This window comes from Grus americana, chromosome 5, assembly GCF_028858705.1.
Source record: "Grus americana isolate bGruAme1 chromosome 5, bGruAme1.mat, whole genome shotgun sequence".
NCBI lineage: Eukaryota > Metazoa > Chordata > Aves > Gruiformes > Gruidae > Grus > Grus americana.
In genome coordinates, this window is record NC_072856.1 from 25,900,676 (window position 1) to 25,925,951 (window position 25,276).

Sequence of the window (25,276 nt, forward strand, 5' to 3'; positions counted from 1 at the left end):
TACGGGGCGCTCCCTGGAGACGAGGATTAGTCAGCCCGCCTTCCTCCGGTGCCTCCTGCGAGCTCAGGACTCATCCTCCGGCCGTGGGGGTTCCCAGGCTGGCTGCCCCTGGGCCACCCTCCCCGGGCTGCCGCTCCCGCACCCCCAAACGGCCGAGCCGCCGCCGAGGCACGTTACGCGAGGGACGAGCGCCCAAGCTGCCTTTGGCGACTCCCGCCGAGGGCACCCGGGAAGTTTTCTGGCGAGGGACGGGGCAGAGGAGAGGGGCAGGCGACGGGCGGGGGGAGAGAGGGGTGATGGAGCACGGGCAGCGGCGCGCCCAGCCGCCGGGGCCGGGCCGAGGCAGGCGGGAGGACGGGCGGGGTTGCGCCGGGCCGGGCCGAGCGGGGGCGGAGAAGGGGGCACGGCCGGGAGGTGGAGCCGGCTGCGCTGGCGGCTCTGGCGTTCCGCGGCTGCCGGGCACGGGGAGCGCACGGCAGTGGGAGCCCAGCGCCGCCGGGAGCCGCCCGCTCGGTCTGTCCCCGGGGAGCCGCCGCCGCGGGAGCCTGCTGCAGTCGCCGGCAGGTAACAGGCCGGGGTTCGCTTCTCGGCGCTACGGTTGTGCGCGGCAACCTTTCCTCGGCCAGCCCTGCCGAGGGTCCCGTCCCCCTGCCAGGGGTGCCGGCTCCGGCGTGGCACCACACCGCCCTGCCGCTGCCCTGGGACGCGCGGGGGTGCCGGCTGGGGGCACCCACGGGAGGGGCCTCGCCTCCCCCCTGCCGCCGCGTTGTTGCCCCGGGGGGAGTGCGGGAGCGCCGTGGCTCCCCGGGGTGCGGGGCGTGCGAGTTTCTCGGGGCTGAAATACCAGCCTGCCTGGCAGTACCGCCGGCAAGGGAGCTGGCGGGGAGGCTCCCCGGGGCCCGACCCCGGAGAGGTGTTACCAGCGGGGCGAGTTCGGCTGGCTCGGGCTGTCGGGGAGCCTCTCGTGGTCGATACGCAGGAGCGTCTCGGGAGCCTCAGGGCCTGCCCTCCGTACTTCTGTGTTCCATTGCCCCCCGCTCCGCGCCTACTGTGCAGGCAGGCGGAGGCTCCGCTGGGTGACCGGAGGCTGTGCCTGGGGCGCTCTGCCGTGCGTTTGTAGCGCTTTGGGGTGCACCGCCACCCCTGAAGTTTGGATGAGGAAGGTGGGAGAGTTACCCATGTTTCTGACTTCAGTCCAGTCCGGTAGGAATTTTCTCTTTCACACTTAGTTGGATCGGCAAACTGCAATCCCGCCGCTCTGGGTCAGTCCCTGGTTTCTAATAGAGATTTATAGCTGTACCAGCATGTTCGTGAGGCACCACCCCACTGAGATGTGTGGGGTTTATAAACTGTACAGCTGGGCACTTAATACAAAAATTATGATGAAACTTTTAAATGTTGTAGTGAGAGAGTAGATGACTTTTTCAGATACATTGTATTTGGGTGGTGTTCTGTGAAGTCTGGTAATTGTAATGTCTTTTTTCTCTAGCACTTTTCAGCAATTAGTAAGCTCAGCCTGATTACTTCTTTTATTATAATAAGGAAAAATTGAACGCAATTAATAGACTGTAGGCACATATTTCACTGAATAGCCAGTGGCTACCAAAGCTACTTGGGCAGAAGCGTGCTGGTGATGGCTGTGTTCCTGCTGGGTACATGCAAATTGTGAGCACGGGCTCACCCTGCATTTTCACTGGTGGGTAAAAAGTGTGTGGAGTTATTAAAGAGTTGTCTTAATTCAACAGGATGTATCCAAGTGTTTGATGGATTCTACCAGTAAAAAGCTTATTTTGGTATTTAGTGCTTTTGTAAGGAGCAGCAGTTGTTCTGTCTCAAAAGTGTACAAACTGAGAGCAAATGGTAGGGATGTCATTGGGAGAACTAGGTGCGTTCTTTATCTTTTTCATAATTTGGGGGGAATCTTTCAAATTTGACCATGTAGCATAATGTACAGATGCACTTCTTTATCATCTGCTCTCACTGAAGTATTTGTATAGTACGTTAAAATGATTCAAATGTTTGACCCTCCCTGGAAGGCAGTTAATGTTTCTGTATTTGTTGTGGCCGAGGTACAGCTTTTGTTGGCGTAAGCTAAAATACCATGCAGTACAGTTGCCATGAATTTAAGCGTAGCAGGGTGAGAAGAAGAAAGGAAGAGCTTTAACTTTTCTGAGATATTGCAGACTGCCAGCAAAATCAAGACCAAATTTCTACCGATTGTCGCACCCTTTCTGCCAAGCAGACCCGTCCTGCACGCTGCTCAGCTACCTGAGTTGCTGTGTGTTGAAACCCGTGAGAGATGCGGGTGAACGGGTAGTTGTTACTCCTTGGGAAAGGGACGGATGGGGGGCGAACCATCAGCCTGCAGCCCAGAGGGTAACCGGGGGGGGCGCGGTGGGAGCCGGGCTGGGGGGCGATGCGCTGGGGCGTGATGCCCTGGGCAGGCCGCGACCCCCCGTGCCGTGGCCAGGGCCAGCTCTGAAGGAGGAGGGCTCGGGTGGGTGATGCTGGCAGTTTCCACGAGAGGGCTTTCGTGCTGTGCCGTGTCGGCGCGGCTCTTCCAGTCCAGCCTTTGTAGTGCCGGTGGCCCCTCTGCTTGCCGGGTGGGTACGGAGGAGCAAAATGAACTTGGGGGGTGGCTTTCCCTCCTCGGGTAAGTATTTCAGATTTCCTTTGTAAATTATGGGGAAATCCCTTTATTCCCTCTGGGGTGTGAGGGTAAGGCATCCTGGGAAGAACACCAGTCTTCCGTTTCCAGGCTTGCTTAAAACTTAGAACGGATCCCAGGAACTTAATTTCCCCACAATGGAAACCGAGAAGAGGCTGAGTGTGTTTTTCACAGGAGAGGAGCGGGGTCTGAGTGTTTGCATCCTCGCCTCAGCTGATGGCAATGAATGACTGTATCCTGGCGTGATCTCATTTTTGGCTGCTTTAACATGTATTATACTTCTCGAGGTGGGGCTGGGCGAAAGGGAAACGGGAATCATTGTGTGCGTATGAAAATGCTGAGCTATCCTTAAGTCCTTTGCCAAGTTGCCTGTCTGTTGTTTAATCCAAATAATTTCATACATGCAGCATTGCAGGTCTCTTTTAAAAGGCAGAAACTGTATCTGTAACTAGGAATAATACTGCAGTTCATAAAACACGAGTAACATCTGTTACTGTGACTTCAATTTGTTTCTCTCATCTTGGAATAACCAAGTTGACAGCTCAGACAGTCAGGTTTAATGTCCTGTGCTAAACCTTTGGTCCTGCGTCCCGTGGCTAATTGTGACTCACAGAATCAATAAACCAAGCTCTCGTTCTGCTGCAGTGGCTCGATGGGGGAGCGGGAATGGCTTCAAACCACCTCACTGCGTGGAGCTGGCCCCTGACAGCAGATGATGGTGGACAAATTTGGGTTTCTGTAAAACTGGGTCTATCATGTGCACTTGCTGCTTTCAACACGGCAGAGCTGGCTGAGATCTCGGCGTTCTTTCAGCATCAGGGCTGAGCAAGTGAGAGAGAGGGTCTGCACTGCTGTGGGGTAGTGTTTTCCCTCCTAGCACCTCTTATCTTGCCTTAATCTATGCCAGGTTGAATACTGTAGGCAGTTGAAGTAGAGCCATCTCATGCTTTGATGTGTGTTTATTGGCTCTAGTGTCTCATTCTCTTGCTTTTTTTTTTTTTTTCTTTTTAAGTTAGCTCACTCTCTTCCCACCCCACCTCAACCAAACAAAAAGAACTAGAGCAGAGGAGGCAAAAAGTGAATTAAGTGACTTCGTATTTTTGTGAATGGGTTTTCTTGCTTTGCCCTTGCCTTCCTTGCTGCCTTCTGTAAGATCCCTTCATAATTAAAATATTATGACTATCCTTATGGTAGCCCTTCACTTATGGCAAGAATCCTAATTTGACGTCAATGCAAAAATACTAGTTTCTGGCATAAGGGCAGATGACATTTCATCAGCTAGTGCATGCCCATTTTTTTTTTAAACCACAGTGCTAAGACCATATGGGCAGATAATGAGTTTAAGCTGATAAACAGCTTACAGATTTGCCCAAATAAAGGACTTTCTTCCTAGAAGACACGTTTTCCTTTAAAATAAATAATGCAGTTCCTGTGTTTTTATTTAATTATCTCGAGTCCTGTGTGTTCTCACCAGGCTGCGGGAAAACAGACACAACTGGTCTGGGAACAGAAGCTACTGGATTTATGGGGCCATGGGTCTTAAATGAGGAAGGACTTGAAAAGAGAAGTTCAGATGCTACAAAAGTGAGGCTTAAGGTATCTAAGCAGATGGTGGTCGAAGTTTGGATTTGGAGAGTTTTGTGATGTAGAGCGTAGTTCTTGACATCTTAAAGATGAGTCATTGCATGAGGTGGTAGCAGGTCCAAGGTCTTTTTGGGAGCTCTAATTAAAACAGATGAATATCTATACACTTTGCTAATCCTGTGAGGCTGCAGAAGCAGTCCTTGTTTGCGGGTATTGTTGCAAAATAATCCCTGCTTTTGCTTTTTCAAGAGTTTTTGACTAATGTTAGTATGATTTCTTGTTTGTTTGTTTAACTTAAAGTGACATCAATAAAATGTGACAGAAAGATTTTGGATCCATTTTTCTTGATTTTTTTTTTTTTTTTGAGAAAAAAAAGCAATTAGTACAGTGAGGGTTGGAAAGTAACTTGCTTTGGGAAGTGATGGTCTTTAGTTTTCACTTTAAAATAGTGACTCAAAACCAAGTAATGTATTTGCATGAGAGAGCAAAGCCTGTGTATTTCTCCCCCCAAGATGCATAGGAATGAGTTGTTTGGCATCTGAAATTGCTCATTCCTTAGGACTTCTCTTTTTTATTTTTTTTTTCTTGCAAATGATTGCTAATCTTAATTGGAAGTAGCAAATGAAGGAAAAGAAAGGTTGTACAGAAAAATAAGTCCAGACAACTTCATTCTTTCTCATGATGCTTATTCCTTCTAAAACTTGCTTAAATATTTTGTGTTGTCTGTTCCCTCCCTTGCCACCACTTCTCAGCACTGGGAAGACTGCTGGATTTTAATTGTATTTCATATGAGGATGTGTTCCAGATGTCTAGACCTTTGCTTTCTGATGGCTGCTGCTATCTCATTTGTAATTGATATGACAGCCGAGTTGCATTTGGTCCTACCATTGGTCTTGACTGCACAGTTCAGCATTCCTCTTGTTGGTGTAGGGGAAGGAACAGACACATTTCTTATTTTCTTTTCACTGCTCTTTCAGTCTCAGGTTTCCAAAATGGTGAATGAGTGATCAGATCCCTTAGTTCTGGAGAATTTGGGTGAATTCAGTGCCCACCAAACAATGCCACCAAATAGTTGATGGGACTTCCCCCTCCCCAACCTCTTGCCTTGGAGCATTTAGCAGCTGCTTTGCTGTTTATCATTTCTGCATTGCTAAAGATCTGTCATGGGCTAATTTGGTATAAATTGTCTGAGACTGAAAGAAGCAGCTATAGGAAGGCGGTGCATTGATCTTTTTTTGTTAACCACACCAGCTGCTAAACCAGTTTGTCAGCATGTTTATTTATTATATTTATTTATTTTTGCACAGATAAGATTTAAAGAAACAAACGATAAAGATGTATTACTCTTACAAATTGCTCCCAAAGGAGATTTCCCTCTGCACCTCTGCCACCTTCTGTTCTCTAGCAATGGGCTTGAAGGATTTCCATTTTCCCAAAGTTTAGAAGAAGCAGTGTGTACTCTTCCAGGGCAGTGGAGCTGTGCTGGAGGTGCTGTCCGTCATTGGTCTTCCTCAGAGCTAGAGCCAGAAGGGCTCAGTATCCTGGTGAGTTGTATATGTGTGGGGTTTTGGGATCTGAATTGTCTCTGCAGATGTCTTGATACAGGAAGCTTTGGATGACCACATGCCTAAAGTGAATGCTTCATGTTTGGTGGACTAATATGCAGTGGATATTATGTGACAATTGAGAGGATTCATGTGGTGTCAATTTACCCTCACCAAATTCACAAAATCACAGAATGGCAGGGGTTGGAAGGGACCTCTGGAGATCGAGTCCAACCCCTCTGCTAAAGCAGGATCACCTAGAGCAGGTTGCACAGGATCGCATCCAGGTGGGTTTTGAATATCTCCAGAGAAGGAGACTCCAGAACCTCTCTGGGCAGCCTGTTCCAGTGCTCGGTCACCCTCACATATTCAGACAGAACTTCCTGTGTCCCAGTTTGTGCCTGTTGCCCATTGTCCTGTCGTTGGCCACCACTGAAATGAGTCTGGCCCCATCCTCTTGACATCCACCCTTTAGGTATTTGCAAGCGTTGATGAGATCCCCTCTCAGTCTTCTCTTCTCCAGGCTAAACAGACCCAGCTCTCTCAGCCTGTCCTCATAAGGGAGATGCTCCAGTCCCCTAATCATCCTTGTAGCCGTCCTCTGGACTGTCTCCAGTAGTTCCCTGTCTGTCTGGAACTGGGGAGCCCAGGACTGGACACAGAATTCCAGATGTGGCCTCACCAGGGCAGAGTAGAGGGGGAGGATAACCTCCCTCGACCTGCTGGCCACGCTCTTCTTCATGTACCCCAGGATAGATACCATTGGCCTTCTTGGCCACAAGGGCACGTTGGTGGCTCATGGAGAGCTTGTTGTCCACCAATTCAGTTAAAACCAAAATCAGTATCTTGTCATTGTCCTTAGAGATGATGGATGCGTGGTTTTAATTATCACAGGTTTTTAGTATGGGTCTTGTTTCTGCGCAGGATCTCTCCTGTCTGTGTAATCCCTCCAACAAGGATTCCAATGATTGGTAAGTCTCTGGAGGTTCTCATTCTTTGGGGCTTTTTTGAGCCATCGGGATGTTCCCTTTGCTATATATTTACTAAATGAGCCTGGTCTAAAATGAAAGTTTCTAGCTACTTGAGAAATAAATTGAAAGGTCACTGTAGAAGAGTCAATTCTTAAACCCAAATGAAGTTCAGATTTTTTTTAGACCAGTGTATTACTTCAGGAAGAAACAGAGGATGCACGTGATGAAATAAACAGTACTGAAACTGAATCTTGTCAGATATTACTTGATTCTGTGGTTATTAAAGGGGCTGCATGATTTTGTGAATTAGGGCTTAGGTCCGAGTTTGCTCAGCTCAGCCATTGATTGACTGTGTTTAGCTCATCTCTATTCCTGTTCTTCTGTCTCCTTCATTTAGCTGGCACATAGCCATGTTAGAAGAGGGCTTTCTTGGAGTGTCTGTGTGGTGCCTAGCGTGATCTGGAGTTTGCCCTAGTTAGTCTTCTGGAAGCAGTATAACCAGCGTCCTCTTTACTCATGATGTCTGTGATGTTAGTGTCAGGACAAAATCTTTCAGCGGTTGTTGATCCGGGGGAAGTGGACCTGAATCAAGCTGCTAATGTGAAAAGTCATGTAGTACAGAAATGATAATAGCTCTTCTATTCTTTTGGACTTCTCACTTGAGTCATAAACAGCTTTAAATACATTTTATGCCATCCCAGATGTCTGGAAAGCCAAGACAGGTGAGCAGAGTGGGGTGTGGGACCATATGGTGACTTGCTGACTGTGGGTCAGTGGCACAGCCTGGCAGGGGCTCAGGAGCTTAGAGTCCTTGGCTGCAGCTTGGGGTGTATATATTGTGCAGGATTACAGTACTGACTGTTTCTGCAGCTCTGCGCTTCTCATAAGGCTGAGCACTGAAATTGTAATGCTAGCAGCTTTTTTTAATGGCCCAATGCCCAGTTTGAAGAAAGGTGATTTTGGTCATGTTGCTAGACATACGTATTTATGGCCTTGTTTCATCTGTTGAATTTAATCTGTTGGGGTATTTTTAATGTTATTATGGAAACAGTTACTATATTTACTCCTTATGAAAAGCTCAGTGTACGACAGTCTATGAGGAGGGAGTTTTAGGGTAATAAAGATTGCACTAAATGGTGATGTCTACGCTTCTTCAGGAAAAATGGTCTAAATGAACTGACTGGCAGTTTGCCTGTTCTTGAGACATGGACCTCACAGGGCACTGAACTGGAACACGCTATGCTGGGAAAGCAACAACAGGGTTTGTTCTTGGCTCGCTTGATGGCACATCTCATTTTCTTGGGGAGCGAAAAGAACCAGATCTTCTTGTACGGAGAGAGCTTATGCTACACTGGGCTGGTTTCTCAGACCCGCTGAGAAGCTGTTTCTCATGGAGGTCTCTGGGACCTCTGTGCCTTTCAGATGAACTTCTCAAAACCTGCTGCCAGGGTGGATGAGATAGTGGTATGGAAATGCAGTGTATTTTGGAATGGGAGTCACAGTCACTGTTGTTGATGTACTTATTTCTGTAATCATTTGAAAACAGCATTCTTTTTGATGTCAGTCTTGGCCGATAGTAATTGGTGAGATTTAATAATGATAATAATGTGGTGGATCCGCAATGGACATGCATGAGAAATAATTGAGAATAAAGGATTGAATGTCTCACAACCTTCTTAAGAGTTTGGATCTGGTGTATTTTTGAACTGCTGACTACCCTTTGTTCCTGTTAATGTCAGAGGGGATTCTCAGAGCTGCTTAGAATGAGGCGCTTATTTTGTGTTGATCAACAAAGCTTTTGCTTCCAATAGGAATATGGCTGAAGCACAGACACATAACAGAGATCTTCTAGAGTTGTGCCAAGTCTTTTTTTTTTTCTTCAGAATAAGGTACAGGAAAAGCTGAGAGCTAGTTCTGGAAATGCTTGAGGCACAAGGCTGGAAGCACCAATAGATCTCTTTGACCTGTTTTACTTTGGCAGCCTGACAATTGACAATATAATACCTTGCTGATGTGAGGAATGACTCTGGGTTTGCAGTCTTGAAAAAAGACTTTCCAAACTGATAAGGACTTCATCTTATAGTGATGCTTTGCCAATTAAAAACTGATTCTCTTCTTTTAAATGTTAAAGGAAATATCAGTCATGAAAAACAGTCTGATGAGATTAAGAAAGAATGGGGCTTCCCAGAGACTGGGATTAAGAAGGTTTTTTGTTTAGTTTTGTGTCTTTTTTTTTCTTTTTTTATCGTCACTGTGCTGAAAGGAGCAGGTTTCATGCTTTGCATTTTGTGTGTTCGTATTTTGATACTGCAGTGGGAAGGGCTTGGCAGAAGAAGAATCAGAGTTTAGTTTAAAAACATTAATTTTCTCTGTTAATACTGCTGCAGATAGTTCCAGGTTTCAGTTTGTAGTATATTTCTTGTAGCATTTCTGTAATGTGATGCTCTTTGGGAACAGCGTTGGAGCTCTGCACTAGCCTTGGGGAGCAGAGGGCATCGGAAGCGAGGTGGGACTCTCACTCCCAAGTCCTAGCACTGACTTTACTGCTCAGAACTGAGAGGTGCAAATGCCAGCATGACTAACGTCAGCCTGCTGTACAGCCTCTTTGGCTCTGGGCAAGTTGCGTTGCTTTTTCTGAGCATCTGTTTCGCCAGCTGTGAAAATGAAGACAGTACCTCCAGCACGTGGGTATGATGAACGCTCTTGTTAGCTCATCTCAGTAAAATGCATTGGAACTGTGAAGCATCATGGGTTGTTGTTTGAAAGTGTGAAGGTTTAAAATGGTGTAAGCCACAAGCCTGCATCTTTGTTAGAGAAGAGAAGTAATAACTGGGGGTCCCTCTGGGGAAACAAGGGCAAAGGGTGTGTGGGAAAGAAGAGGAATTTGTCTAAAAAGGAGAACGTGAGTGAGAAATATGCCTCGTTCTAACCTTTTACACAACACCTAGATGGATTTACTGGGAGCTTTGTAAAGCATCTGTCCAGGGCTGGATTTTGCCCTCATACCCCAGGGTGATGCAGTTGCATTTCCTTTTGTTGTTTTTCCAGTTCTCCCCTCCACACACTTGCTTTTTATGATCAAAGCTTCATTCTTTAAAGATATGCCAATGCCTTGTAATAATGCTCAGAAGATCCCCTATGGGGAACAGTTCTGATTAGACACTGAGGAATTCTTTAATTCTCTTCATACTTCTTACTATTAGGAACATGTGTGGCTTTTTTCCCTTGCTGTTACTACCTCTTCTTTGGGTCCCCTCCTCCTCAGACACTATGCTCATTCTTTATGCCCTCCCGTTGTCTTGTCTTACATAAACTCGGTTCCTTGGTTCTTGTATTCGGTTCATTCTTTTATCTTCTACAACACTCAATGAATGCTTAAAAGTAATAAATATTAATAGTGGGGCTCTTTGAACCAGCAGGTTCTTTGCTGCTTAAACTCACCTTTTCCTGCTGCTTATCCCCTATTAAAAGTTGCTATAATCTGCAGATTGTAGCTGTAATAACTTCTGCAGCAGTGGCTCGGTTTGTGACAAGCGCAGGATTATAGCTCCAGGTGGGGAAGTGGCAGCAGGAGCAGAGATCCTCAAAGGCACAAAGATTTTGTTTCAATTGAAATATTCTTAGCAATAAAGCAAAAAAATTTAGTGTGGGAATAGAGCTATTTATCTAAATAGCCCTTCTTACACAGGTTTCCACGGAGTGTCAGTGACCTATATAGGATAATCCTGTATTGCACATAAAATCCTGTGTTTAGAAGGGGAAAAGCATTCTTTCTGGAGAACGTAGTTTAAGAAGGCTGTACTTCTGGAGATGCTTTCAAGTCAATTCATAGGAAGTGTCTTAAATCAGCAAGACAAACTGTGAGATACATTTGTGATATTACTGTATGTTTTCTTTTAATTCCCTCTGCAGACAGGTTTACCTCTCCTTAGAGCTACAGAAGAAAAAGATGTTGTCTGCCCTAGTGCATAAAGTTGTCCACATAATGTACAGGCCAGGCTCTAAAGCTTTTACCACACACATACATACACGCACACACTCTTTTGGACACCAGCAGCATTTTTACTGTCTCAAATCACACGGACTAAGGAATGAATAAAGTAAACAGGAATGGAGTATGTGAGGTTTTCCCACCACACCTCCTTTCCTCTGTTTAACAATACAAGCTTCTGGTTTAGGCGAAGAAGAGAGAATCATGAGGTGTCAGGACAAACTTCAGGAAACCTTATTTGTTTCTTCTACACAGTGTTGGCTTGGCCCTACTTAGGGGAAGCGAGCTGTTCCTAAGCAGAACCTCTGTTGGGTGAGTTGCTTCCAGGCTTACGTCTTCAGCAGAAACCACACTAGTTACTACTTGAGGCTAGGACTGGCTGGGAGTTTTTCAAGGAAACAATTTGCCTGCAGAAAATGCTGATTTATTGAAACCAGTACTGCTTTGTGGGAAAGGGTTGGTCTCCACTCAGTTCTCCTTGGGTGAATTTCTTGCATTTGGGATAGAATTTCTTAGTCAAAACAGAGATGCTGGTTAGGAGCCAAGTGGTTTGGGTTTTTCACCTATGCTGTCACAAATCCAAAACAGGGTCCTGAAGCAGGTCCTAACCGCTGTTCTAGAGCACATGGGTTTTTGCATGAAGGGTTCCAAGGTGGATTCCAAACCCTCATCCCTGTATGAAATGAAAAAATATTTTAAGTCTCAAAAAATTTGGTGGGATGAGAAACTAAGTTCCCATCCAGGTGTCCTTGTGTCTCCCTCAGCAGCCTTGCTGTCTTTCCTCACTGGTTCTGCAGGTTTGTATCTCCCCTGGATGTGCTCTTCATGGAGTGGAGAGAAGAATCTCTGGAGACCTTGGCAAAATAATCAGCATGTCAGTCACAGGAGGAAAGCGACTGACCCTGAAGCACTGCCGGTATATTTTGGCAGAGTCAAGGCTATACAAGGCTATATAGCTCCTAAACCCCTGCTTTCTCTGAGGAATATTATTAGAAAAGCACCTTAGGCAGCCAAGGAAAATATAGCTGAACCCTGCTGATATGTTTGTGCCTGGGCCATTATTGTTGGGCAGGGTAGGAAAAAATAATGCTTAGGGCAAGAGAGGAGTTTCTTGGAACAGGATGAAACACTGTCCTGCGGGTTTGATTGCAGTCAGTTCGGCAAAGGCAGGGGTAACACATGGTTTGAGTAATAGGCCTCTTTCTTCCAATTTCTTCTCTTCCCCTGTTTTATGGAGAGGAAAGTGGTCCTCTCTTCATCCTTTCTTAATTCCCCTTGGAGAGTGAGGGGACAAGAAGAAGAAAGCCAGGAGGGGATCTCAGATAAGCTAGGTGCATGCTTAGCCAGGGCATTTGTTCTCTGTGGTTGCTCTCTGCATCGTCAAAGATCCTGGACCTGGTTATTCCAGCACCCCTCAGCCACCTGAATCCTGATGTGCTGTGTGCTGCTTGGCTGCCAAGGGCAGCTTTCAGGGGCTTCCTCTGTTGTAAAAACTGAGATTGTGAAATTGAGGTGCACACTCCAGTTCTGATCATGTGAGAATGCTGCTCTGCCTTTACGTTGTATTTTGTTCCTCCTGCTTTAAAAAACGGTTGGGGGGAAAAGCTGGAGGTTGAAGCTTCATTATTGCATAGGCAAAGACAAAACACTCCTCTTAAAGGCAAAACATTCCGGGCCCTTCTGTGTATTTGAGGTTTAAATAACGGGAGTTTCCTGTTTCCAAGAAGCCAAGTGCATACTCAGATGGTCTCTGCTAATCTGTTTTAAGAAGACTTTTGTTCATCTTGTGGTGGATGAGGAGTCTGAGCTTGCCTTTTTGGTTTTACCCCTCCTTCTTCAAGTTAAAGTAGGAGGTATGAGGTGTGTTTATAGCACACAGAAACATGGGGCAGCAGAAGGCCTGAGCTAGTGGAAACCAGAGCCAGGATCTCCATACAGCTCTGATGGGTGCAGCACAGAGGAATCCACAACATACAGTCAACTCTGGAAATCATGCAATGATGTCAAAGCACTCCTGGATGTGAGCTCCAATGTGTGTGCCCACCAGGCAAAGATGCAGACCCCAGATACGGAGTGTTTGAAAGAACAAATGAAAACAGCCTAAGCCTTGCTTTTATGGTTTTTTGGTAATAAAAAGGTAATACTTGTTTTCAAATGTGGGATATTCTTTTAATATGTTTTCACAAAAAATTGATCTAAGAAAAGAAAATATTTCTCTTAAATTAATCAAGTCTTAAGTCTTCTATCTTTGATTGAAATATCAGCAGTTTTCTGCCTCTTGCTTCTTCTGGTTACAGTCATTAAAGGAACCTCTAAGAGGCTGATTGCTAAGGTTCCTTAGATCTCCAGAAGGATGAAGGTAAGCTGCTGCTTTTCTTCAGAGGCTTAAACTGTGCTGTTAATGATAGCTGGCATTTGGGAATTACATGAGACCTTTTTAAGGACTAGACTGTTTGTCCACAAAAGTCAATTTGTGTCTTCTAATCAGTGAATGACCAAACTTCTTTGCATCCATTTCATGTCCATATTCTGCACGTTTGTTAAGTGTATTTAAATTATTGAGAAAAGCAAGCTACTGATCTAAGACTTCACTCTTCTTCTGCATCAGGGATGGAGAATGGAAAAAACTCAGGTTATTGTGAAAATAGTTCAGTAAGTTGAGAATTTAGATGTATGATTGAGCTGCACTGTAAATTCATCCTGTTGAAAAAAGGACAGACTCTAGGACAATGATGTGGAGGGTTTGCCAGAACCAGATCAGGGCTGCATGCCCCAGCTCTTCCTTGAGACTGACTTGCAAAATCCTTTCTGTGGCTAGAGCTGTATTCCTGTGGGCTTCAGTATGTGGTCTAGGACTGGTCATTTAAAGCTGAAGGAGCCCAAAAGAAGCCATGTAGTGCATCTCTTTCCCCTAGCATCCTACAAGATTACACCTGTAGACTGCCCTTTAACATGAAGCTGCTATCTTCAGCTGTAATCTTTGATTCTTTATGAAGTGCAACAGTATGGAGTGGGACCAAACATTGATTTTTAAATGGAATATGATTAAATGTAAGAGTGCCTGAGTCTGTCTTGCAGCTTTGTAGGTAACTGTAATGGACAAGATTTGTCACTTCCTTCCCCTTTCCCGTTCTGCTGCCCCTGAGCTTTTTTCCTCGTGATGAATGCTGCCTAGTAAAGCAAGGATTTGTCCAGATCATAGAATGGTTTGGGTTGGAAGGGACCTCAAAGATCATCTAGTTCCAACCCCCCTGCTATGGGCAGGGACACCCTCCACTAGACCACGTTGCCCAAAGCCCCATCCAGCCTGGCCTTGAATGCTTCCAGGGATGGGGCCTCCACAACCTCTCTGGGCAACCTGTTCCAGGGCCTCACCACTCTAACAGTAAAGAATTTCTTTCTAACATCTAATCTAAATCGACCCTCCTTCAGCTTAAACCCATTACCCCTTGTCCTGTCACCACCTTTCCTGTAGGCCCCTTCAGGTACTGGAAGGCCGCAAGTAGATCTCCCCGGAGCCGCCTTTTCTCCAGGCTGAACAGCCCCAACTCTCTCAGCCTGTCCTCATAGGAGAGGTGCTCCAGCCCTCTGAGCAGCTTCGTGGCCCTCCTCTGGACTCTCTCCAACAGCTCCATGTCTCTCTTGTACTGGGGCCCCCAAAGCTGGATGCAGTACTCCAGGTGGGGTCTCACAAGAGCTGAGTAGAGGGGCAGGATCACCTCCCTCGACCTGCTGGTCACACCTCTTTTGATGCAGCCCAGGACACGGTTGGCTTTCTGGGGCTGCAAGCGCACACTGCCGACTCATGTTGAGCTTCTCATCAATCAATACCCCCAAGTCCTTCTCCTCGGGGCTGCTTTCAATCCATTCCTCGCCCAGCCTATAGTTGTGCTTGGGATTGCGCCGACCCACGTACAGGACCTTGCACTTGGCCTTGTTGAATTTCATGCGGTTCACATGGGCCCACCTCTCCAGCCTGTCAAGGTCCCTCTGGATGGCATCCCTTCCCTCCAGCGTGTCGACCACACCACACAGCTTGGTGCTGTCTGCAAACTTGCTGAGGGTGCACTCGATCCCACTGTCCATGTCTCCAACAAAGATGTTAAACAGTGCTGATCCCAGTACCGACCCCTGAGGAACACCACTTGTCACCGATCTCCACTTGGACATTGAGCTGTTGACCACAACTCTTTGAGTGCAACCATCCAGCCAATTCCTTATCCACCGAGTGGTCCATCCATTGAATCCATGCCTGTCCAATTTAGAGACAAGGATGTCATGCAGGACAGTGTCAAATGCCTTGCACAAGTCCAGGTAGATGATGTCAGTTGCCCTTCCCTTGTCCACCAAGGCTGTAACCCCATCATAGAAGGCCACCAAATTTGTCAGGCATGATTTGCCCCTAGTGAAGCCGTGTTGGCTGTCACCAATCACCTCCTTATTTTCCATGTGCCTGAGCATAGTCTCCAGGAGGGTCTGCCCCATGATCTTGCCAGGCACAGAGGTGAGACTGACTGGCCTGTAGTTCCCTGGGTCTTCCTTTTTTCCCTTCTTAAAAATGGGGGTTATGTTTCCCCTTTTCCAGTTGGCGGGAACTTCACCAGACTGCCAGGGCTTCTCAAATATGATGGCGAGTGGCCTGGCCACTTCATCTGCCAGTTCCCTCAAGACCCGCGGATGCAACTCATCAGGTCCCATGGACTTGTGCACCTTCAGGTTCCTTAGATATTCTCGAACCTGATCTTCTCCTACAGTGGTGGTTCTTCATTCTCCCAGTCCCTGCCTTTGCCTTCTGTGACCTGGGCAGTGTGGCTCAAGCACTTGCCAGTGGTGACTGAGGCAAAGAAGTCGTTGAGTACCTCAGCCTTCTCCATATCCTGGGTAACCAGGTCACCCGTTTCATTCCGGAGGGGACCCACATTTTCCCTCATCCTCCTCTTATCACTGACATACCTATAGAAGCTTTTCTTGTTGTCCTTGACATTCCTGGACAGATTAATTTCTATCAGGGCTTTGGCTTTCCTAAGCTGATCCCTGGCTGCTCGGACAGTTTCTCTGTATTCCTCCCAGGCTACCTGCCCTGGCTTCCACCCTCTGTAGGCTTCCTTTTTGTGTTTGACTTTGCCCAGGAGCTCCTTGTTCATCCATGGGGGCCTCTTGGTGTTTTTGCTTGACTTCCTCTTCGTTGGGATGCATCGCTCCTGAGCTTGGAGGAGGTGACCCTTGAATATTAGCCAACTGTCTTGGGCCCCTCTTCCTTCCAGGGCTTTGTCCCATGGTATTCTACCAAGCAGATCCCCGAAGAGGCCAAAGTCTGCTCTCCTGAAGCCCAGGGCAGTGAGCTTGCTGCGTGCCCTCCTCGCTGCCCTGAGGATCTTGAACTCCACCATTTCGCGGTCACTGCAGCCAAGGCTGCCCTTGAGCTTCATACACTATTGTTTAGCAAGGAGGTGGTGAAACAGATGCAGTTGTTGAAACTGAAAAAGGTAATTTTCTCACCCTTCCAATAACTGTAAATGCATTCAAAAGAGGATTCGCATTGCTAGTAGCATTTATTATTGTGTGTATACTCCTAGACATAAATCAGAGATTGACTGGTGGGTAATGGAACAGTGCAGCATGCCTGAGTGAACAGATTGGGCAGGCATCTGAACTATCCATGTACTAGCCCACCAGAATGAGTCTGTTGCTCAGAATGTTTCTGGCAGATGTAGCCTCTCTATTTTCTGTCACAGTGATTATCTACCACTTGTTTATTGAGTTTCTGTGTGGTCTGCATTATCTGAACATCTCACAGTTGCAAATGGATTGTGTCTTTGTAGCACCTTTTTGAGGCAGATAAGCCTGTTTACCAATTCCCATTTTACTGATGTAAGTGAAATCGAAATGACTTGCCAAAGGTGTCACGGGAAACTTGTAAAAGACTAGAAAATAAGAAATCTTGCTTTTAAGGAGGAGCCAGAGTCAGTTTTTCTTCCTTCATAGCATCTATCCAAATTTTGCTCCTAGAAAAGATATCTTTGGCTAAAAAATGGGGAGGGAATATTTCCTGTATTATAGGACATTTTTTTTTTTCTCCAGCTAACTAAATGGCTTGCTTTGCTGTTCTCTTGGAGCCAAATGTCCTGTATAGCACAATGATATGTTGTTAAGGCCTTCTCTTCTTTTGACTGTGTTAATTGTGCATTTACTAAATTTGGATAGAGCACCTTTTTTTCTGTAAATGAAGCTCTGTTTGTTGGTTGTGTTTTCTTTGGGGGGGGATGAGGGAAGGGTTGGTTGGCTGCTTCTCATAGAGAAACAAAGATCTTCTGAAGTTTTGGAAGGATTGGAGGGGGAGTTGTTATCTCAGTGAAAATAGTCAATATTTTGTGGTTTGGGATATGCATTAGAGCGTGGGAGGCTACAGGTCATGGCCCTGGGACCTCAACCTCCTTGTTCCACATCGTACTGCAGTGCACTTGCTGCTACTCTTGCTTTCTTTTGAATGCCAACTGTTGACCTGTATAACAAGCTTTTTCCTTTGAACAGGCTGGCTTTTTCAGACTGTTTACCCCCCTACCCCCCCCCCCAAAAAAAAAAACAAAAAGGTTTGCAGAGAGGATCTAATCAGGCCTAATAGTCCGTAACAAGTCAGTGACTCCTTGAGTCCTACCATCTAGTGGTATCTGAGGAGTGATGTGGTCCTGAAGCATTCACCTATTTTCAGTGCAGCAATCTTAATCAAAGCTGCTAAGTGAAATGGCTGCTTTCTCCGCCCCAAGGCACTCCTGGGTGCTTCCTTGAGAAAGCGATTTGCTTTGGAGTTGTTAAATAGGCACATGCTGTAAAAAAAAAAAAAAACAAAAAACACAAACAAAAAAAACCCCCAAAAACCCAAACAAAAAAAAAACCCAAACAAAAACCCAACCAAAAAAACCTCCAAAAAACCTCCAAAAACTTCCCAGGCACAGGTGTGGAGCTGCTGAGTATTAATGCCAGCTGTGCAGTTCAAAATCACAGCATTGTTCTTGAGATTGTAATAGTGTTAAAAAATTCATCCTTGATCTTGATGAGAGCTCAAGTCCCTGAGCTTGTGTTGAATCAGGGTCAAGGTTTTTCATTTTTTTCGTTCTTCAGAGATGCTGAGTACCTTCCGTGGCAGCTGAAATTAGTGGGGGCTGTGTGTGCTCAGCATTTTGGAAGGAAAACAGTGTGTGCGTGTGTTGCGAGCTGCGATGTGCAGAAGCCAGGATCTCTAGGGGGCTTGTAGTATCTAAGATGATGCCCCTATAGTTGTTTCTTAATTAAACCCCAGACACTTTACATGGCTTCTCTTGAACTTCAGGACTCTGCTCTTCTTGAGCATATTTGAGACTTCTAGCCTGGCAGCTCCTTGGAGCTTTCTATTAAGGTATTAAGGGGAGGAAAACCAGTTGGTTGCCTCAAGCTGAGGAGGAAATGCTAGACTAGAAGGATTATCTCAGTGCAATGAATTTTAAAGACTTTTTGCTATACATGTGTGGAAAGCTATCAAAATGCTAATGGTTCTGCTGTCTTTTTTTAACCCTTTCAACATATGGAGCTGTTGGAGGGGAGGTGAGAATGCTGCTATTCAACTGCAAAAGGACAATCCAGCCAGAAATTGTTTTAAATAGCTTTTTATCTGTTAGCCACAGCTTCTCCCATTGATAAAGAATAATGATGTACCCATCATTTGGACAGACCAATTCTGTATGTTCAGTTGAGCCAATCTGCAGGTGTGGTGTAGGTCAGGTGCTCCCTGCAACCAAAATCCTGCAGAAAAGGCTAGCACAGGGCTGAGGAGCTCCCCTCTACCCCCTGGAAAAAAAAAAAAAAGTGAAGTTGGAACCAGGTTGCTGTGGCTATATGACTCCTGCGGCCCATTCCCAGGGTGACCCAGGGAGCAGACTGGAGGCTTGGTGCTTCCCTACCTGGTTTTTGGGATGTGCACACTCCTCGCAGGAGATGCCTCCGTTGTGCGAGACCAAGGGAAGATGTGGGCTTCAGGTGAACACGCAGATCAGAGCGTTGTCTATTTTTGCTACGTGGCAGCTGTGACCTGGGCAGCAAGGCTTGTCTCGTGCTGAGCGGATACTGTCTTTGCAGTAGCTCTGTGCTGCTGTGGCTACCCTGCTGTTGCTGCCCAAGCAGCTGGGCTGGTTAAGTCTGCACAGGAGGCAAGCAGGCATCTTCCGCTGGGGATAATGTCTGTATCTGTGAGGAACTCCTGTTCCATTTATTTAGGTTTTTGGCTTAGGTTTTTGACATGTTAGGAATATCTCATTCAACTCTACAGAGATTCTGTTAACGTTCTGCTTTGGAGCCACGTAAATACTTGGATAACTGGCGATATAAATAACTGAAATTGTGAGTGTTATTAAACCCATGGGACTCAGTCATTCCTTTAGCTGTCTGTGAAATATCTTAGAGCAATGGGTCTGTCTGTGCCCATCTTTTTAATCAGGACTAGCCAGGCAATTTCAGCCCCCAGGAGAGCCCAAATCACTGAGCTGCAGGGTTATTTTTGCCATTAAGGTTGTGGCTTTCAGGTTTCAATGAACTTTCAATGTTTTGTGGGGGTTTTGGGTTTTTTTTTTTTAGGGCATATTTACTGTTAAATATTAGCTGCCAGCTTATTTCATCTCTTTAAAGCATCAGTGTTTTCCATTTTGCAGCTGAAGAGTATGGTTGCCAACATGTACTACGTGGGGGCAAGAGCAAGGGCAGGCAGTATAAAAAAGGTTGCTGCAGGGATCTGTTTGGGCTTGGTACCAGGAAGACATCAGATGAAGCAAATTAAAGGGACAGGATAGCAGTGAGAGACTGTGGAATAGGCTTTTCCTTTCTCATTCAGCATGAGTATGAGGAGGTATTGCTTTGCTTGGGACATCCTAAGCTAGATTGGATTGGGCATGGGGAAAATCAGCTTTAGGGAAACTATTTTGACTTGGATTCTTCTAAATGATATGAAGGTATGGCTGGTGCATACTGCACTGAGCATTGGGGTGTTTGTGACATCTAGTATGTGTGTTGACCATGATTTCCTGTATGGCTTTTAGCAAATTTATTATTTTGAGACTGTGTGTGTATTTATACATTGGGAGAAGGAATAGATAGTCTCCTTCCCTGCCTCTCCCCTTTGTATTTTTCCCAGCATGGACAATTACAATCTGCTTGTCGATCTCATGCATACTTAAAGGCTGTTTTCAGTGGACTCTTTCTGATTCTTACATTTCTCAATGGGTAGCTTTAGGTATTGCAAACAATACCTTTTAATAAGAAATTATTCCCCCTGAAATGTTTGTGATCACTGGAAAAAAAAAATCTCATTACCTTTTTCTAACTTAGAGTTACTTGTTTTCGTGCACAAAGTATCTTAAGTATGCTTAATCTTGACAATTTAAGGTTGCGTTCATAAATAGATGTCTCTTATTGTATCCATAGTTGTTTTGCAGACAAAAATCTTAAACTGTGCAACTACTTTGCTTTTTCTGTTTGTGTTTTCCATTGTGTGTAAAGAGAATTGAGCCTGAGCTGCATTCTTCCACCACAACCCCTTCTCCGATGCTAGACGATGAAGGTATTGGCAATGGGAAAAGTAGGATTTATATAAGAATGCACGTACATGACACATCAACCTCACTTCTGTGATTAATTATGCAGTTAATCTCTGCAGATTAAATACTAAACACAAATGCAAAACAAAAATCCTCTACTATTTTTGAAGAAACATGCCATTTAGAGTTGGGATTTTTGATGAGCCTATGAAGCAGGCTGCTGGGCTGGCTAAAGGGGTAGTAGGATATGCAGGCATGGTCTGTGAAGGGTGTTTATTGGAAGGGGATGGGTCACCCTCTTTGATAGAAAGCAGTGCAGGTGTTTGTTTTACTTAGTAATTCTTGTGCAGAATAGAATAGGAATGTCTGGGTTCCTCTTTTTTTTTTATTTTTTTATTTGACTGCATAATTTAAAAGCCCTTATTCTCCTTTCTGTTGACTGAATGAGGAAAGAAGGGGTGCTGAAATGCTGATTGTCAGAAACCACAGTCTAAAACTTGCAAGTTGCTATCCCACAGCTGCTGGCCTCATTTGCATGTACTAGTCTATGTTTCTGAAGTGAGAAGAATTGTAGGAGATCCAGCCCATGACACTAAGCAGGGAAGGTTCCCCATTTGCTCTGACTGGACGTATATGTGCTCTCCTATCAAAGAAATAGAGGCTTGGCATATTGGAGTTGTTATGCTCTGAGAGATTTCAATCTAATTGTAGCAGTAATTATTTCCACCAAGGAGCTTTGTATTTCCAGATTCCCAAGACTGAAGGCACCTTGCCCCAGGACATGACACCTTCTGGGAAAGGGAAAGTGCTTGGTTCGAATATTGGCTTGGAGTTAGGAAAAAAGGGTATATGAACCAGTCTGCAGTATTCCAGAAGCCAGGCACTCAGTCCAATTACCAGCTGTTGGATGAGCTATGGTTGTTGTCCATGTGTGTGGTCTTAGCCCATGGCAAGTGAAAGGTAATGCAATTTAGCTGAACTCTATCATTGCTAAATTAAATTACCTCACATCAGCTGCAGGGGATGAGCATGCACATGGAGAGCTACCACAGCTCAGTTGATGTACAGCCTACTATAACTCCAGCGCACCGTAACTTTACTGGGGCCTCCGCTTGAGTAACCTGGTGACCAAGGAATAGGTAACAACCAGTTGCAAGGAGAAGGAAGATCTAGTTGTGCCTCCAATTAGAGAATATTGTCCCTAAATTTAATAACATTTTTAGTTTGGGGAGTTCAGGCTGTTGAGTTTGGTGTTGATGAAAATAGAGAGCAATTATTGTACCTACTTCAAAAATAAAAAAGTTTGCCTTTTCCAGCAGATGTTGACTCCCTTGCCAGTGGGAAGGTCCTCTTGCCTGTAACAGGCACTGGTGCCAAACACATTTTTGTTCTCTTGGGGATGTGTTTCCTGAGAGGCTCCTTTCATCTGCAGTGAATTCTCGTGCTTTAAACAGGAATCATTACCAGGGTTTTTTCAAATATCTGAGAGAACTTTCTTTAAACTGAATTAAAATTGTCCCATTTGACAGCAGACCAAGCAGCAGTCAGTCTGTCCTCATCTTCAGTTCCTTTGTCTCTAGGATCAGTACCTTGCCTAGGAATGCCAGGAGGTACGGAATGACCTGCTTTTGCCCACGGACAATTCAGCAAGCCTTGGCAGCCTGGAGTCATGCCTGATTTGGCTGCCATAATGGGGTTTGAAAGGGAATTGGTGTAAAATTATGTTGGAAAGGACACAGGATGGCACTTTGGCCCTCCTGCATTTGCAATAGAAAGAGCTATTAGCTCTTAGCTTTTGTAGTGAGCCTGTGTCAGTGCAACTTGAGGAGACTGAGAATTGCAGGAGGTGCCTTTGCGCTGGTGCGCAGTCGGAAAGCCTCGCCTGGGTCTGATCTGACCCCCAGAGGCTCAGTGGCTGGGGGTGGCGAGGTGGGCCATGCTGGCTTCAGAACCTCTAGGAGGAGAGGGGAATGAGGGTGTGCTCAGAGGAACTGTTTCATATTTTGTCCATATTTTAGCTTGGCAGAGCAAACATGAACATGGTGATGGGCAGTGCTTTCTGCAGTCCCAGTGGTTATCATCTGAGCTATTTGGTACTGGTGATGTGACCTGGCAGCACCGCCTGCAGCATTATGGGGTCAGTGTCACAGATGCTTCTATGTCCTTGTAATTTGGCTACACATCCTGTTTTCTTCCAAGCCAGGGCTGAAATCTCCTGTTATTGGCTGCTAAAAGGTTTTAGGCTGGAAATTGTCCCATTCCCATAATCTCCCAGAAGTCATTCCAGCTTGGCTCACTCTTTTCCCCAGCTCCAGTCTTTCTCCTTTACTGGGATTTTCTGGAAACCAAGGTCAGAATGTATTTCTTAAACATACATGAGGTTTAGCATCTGTTGTTTGTGACACAGATCACTGCATATGGCAGAATGCATGTGCAAGTTCATGCACAGCCAGCTTTCACTGCACAATGAAGATGTGGCTAAATGGGAATTAGGATTAATACTGGATTTAGGATTCTCATAGTTGGCTGGTAATAACCTAATCTCCTCAAAGGGTGCAGGCTGGCTGGCAGCATTCAGCTCAAGGCTGTTGTTTGCAAAACCTGAAAGAAATTGAATTTTGATACTAAGAGCTTTAATCGGAGCCGTTCAAGATAGTATATGCCCTTCCCATCCCTATCTCAAATGCAGCCTTTTAATTTCTTTAACGTGTGACAGTCATCTAGGCTTCTAGGTCTGATGGGCGTTTGACAGTAATATTTTTCATTTCCTTTTGTAAGAGCTTAGGGATTCTGATTGGTTTTAGAAATGTATAAATTGCATTCTAAAAGTTGATATACCAAAGTCTCTGTGTAGGCAGAGTGAGATACGTCCATGTAGGGCAGCAAGCGCTCCCCGGTTTAAAGTGTTCAGAGTGCTAAATGTCCTTCAGGTAAGGAGGCTCAAGAGGCTACAGAAGTGTGGAGCTTCTTGGTGTGATGTGGTCAGTTCAGTCCAGCCTGGTTCGGTTGTTCCTGTGGTAGAGACAACTGGTGAGAAATGCGTTGGTGAGTCTGTGCAGGTCATAAAATGAATCACTGTGTTTGACATTGACCCATGTTGGAAGACATGTTTTAAGATGAATAGTTCTTGCTTCTGCTGTTTACTGTGGCTGCAATGCAATTTTCTGTTCTCTACTGACAGTTCTCTACTATTCTGGTCTCTACTGAAAGTCAGACATTTAGTTATCTAAATAACTTGTATCTTCAATTAAATTTTGATTAAGGTAGAGTTTATGCAGGCTTAGCCCTGCATTCTCAAACAGTACAGAGGTGTAAAGTTTACCTATGTATCTACTTTTGATTCCTTGCTTCCAGCCTTCTCTTGGGTAGCAGTTTTGATTGTTTCTGGCCAAACTTCAAGAGTAAAATGCTTTTCTATCTGCATCACTGCTAGTGGTAGCCTGGCAAAGTGACGTGCTTACTCTGTCTGCTTTTCCTTTGTTTTAAATCAACAGCCCATCCTGTGGATGGGTCTCCTTTGCAGTGTATCAAAGGTCTCTATAGTATGATGATCTATGCCGCTGTCAGTCAAAGTCTCTATCTGAGCCACTGAAGCTGGAAGGAGCAGACACGCATCAACTAGATTTGGGTGGAAAGCTTATCCAGATGCTGCTGATGCAATTCAGTATCCATGTTGCCAAAAAGACAATGACTCATCTGCAGAGGTGATGATGAAGTGCCTTTATCTAGACCTGAATCCACTCTATCAATTTGTTTTTTCTTAAGCCTACTTATTCAGCCCTCACCTTGATGGATTTCTTTTGATTGTTTTTCTGCTGCTCTTATGTTGGTCTTACTTGCTAAGGTTGCCTTTCCTCTCACTGTCGCCTTGGGCAGAACCCGTTATCAAATAATCCTATTAATCCTCTTAGATAATCTTTAAAACACCGTCAAGCAGGACATTTTTTCTGAGGTATGAATTTTCCTTGCATACCTTAAGTCACCTGGCTCTCAGGATGTGAAATTGAGAAACTCACTGAAGTTTTGTCTTCCCAAGGCGCAGGTCCCACATGATGTCTTGATTAAGATTTGAAAGACAGTGACTTTATTTAATGTATTGTTGCAAATGTCTCTGTCCTGTTGTTCTCAGAGAATAAGGGACCATCAGGAACATGAGGTCAATTGGAATTCAGATCTCTGCAGGGGCTCACAAGTCCCTTAAAGCACAAGTTTGATGAAGGCAGGTTAATGGGAAAGTTTCTGGTTTAGTTTGTGTTCTGTTTTTAAAAGCCATAAGCCAGGCAAGTCTTTGATCTTTCAGCTGCATTTCTTCTTCTCTTCCACAGAGATTAATGGTAAGGAAAAGTGGATAGAGAGGGAACCCAGACAAGCCCAGCACCTATCAGCAAAGGTTAGCAGAGAGACACATGAAAGGTACCAGCACAGGGAGGTTTGTTTTGGTCAGTGAGAAGTGTCAAATTTTCACTGAATCTAAGTGAACTGCAGGAGCCAAACAGCTTGGTTTAAGGCATGCAATTCATGGAAGTGCCTTGGGAGCATCTTAAAACTGTTGCTTTTGTGGAGGGTTTGGTCTGTGACTTTTCTGGTGTTTGGTGGGAGGTGGCAAAGACTGCTTAAAACAACACTCTGCAATGAGACAGAGCCACGCTGGGTGAGACCTGGGGGGTGGGGGGTGAAGCTCAGTGATTTCTAAGCCTGTAAAAATTCAGGAGAGCATGCAGTAATGCTATTACTCGCTGTTCTAGCCTCTAGTAAGCAGACAGGGAGCTATTAAACCCCTCTGAACAGAAATAGGGGTGAGAGGGATTATCTGTGTAACTTCAGCTTGCATCAGTTGTACAAATAACTTTGAGAAGAACAAGCACAGTGATAGTGTTTTTAAAAAAGAAACAAACAACAACCAGAACAAAACAAAAAAACAAACCAACAATGACAAAACCTTCTCACACATCAGCAGG

The 25,276-nt window shown here is 45.3% G+C and overlaps 1 protein-coding gene across 1 annotated transcript in view; it reads left to right on the plus strand.

Moving 5' to 3' along the window:
• Positions 1 to 429: 429 nt before the first annotated feature.
• TSPAN18 (tetraspanin 18) overlaps positions 430 to 25,276 on the plus strand; it is a 126,632-nt gene continuing 101,785 nt past the window's right edge. The window contains exon 1 of the mRNA XM_054826635.1: positions 430 to 564. The gene's annotated coding sequence lies outside the window, so the exon portion shown is untranslated. The remainder of the gene's footprint in view (positions 565 to 25,276) is intronic.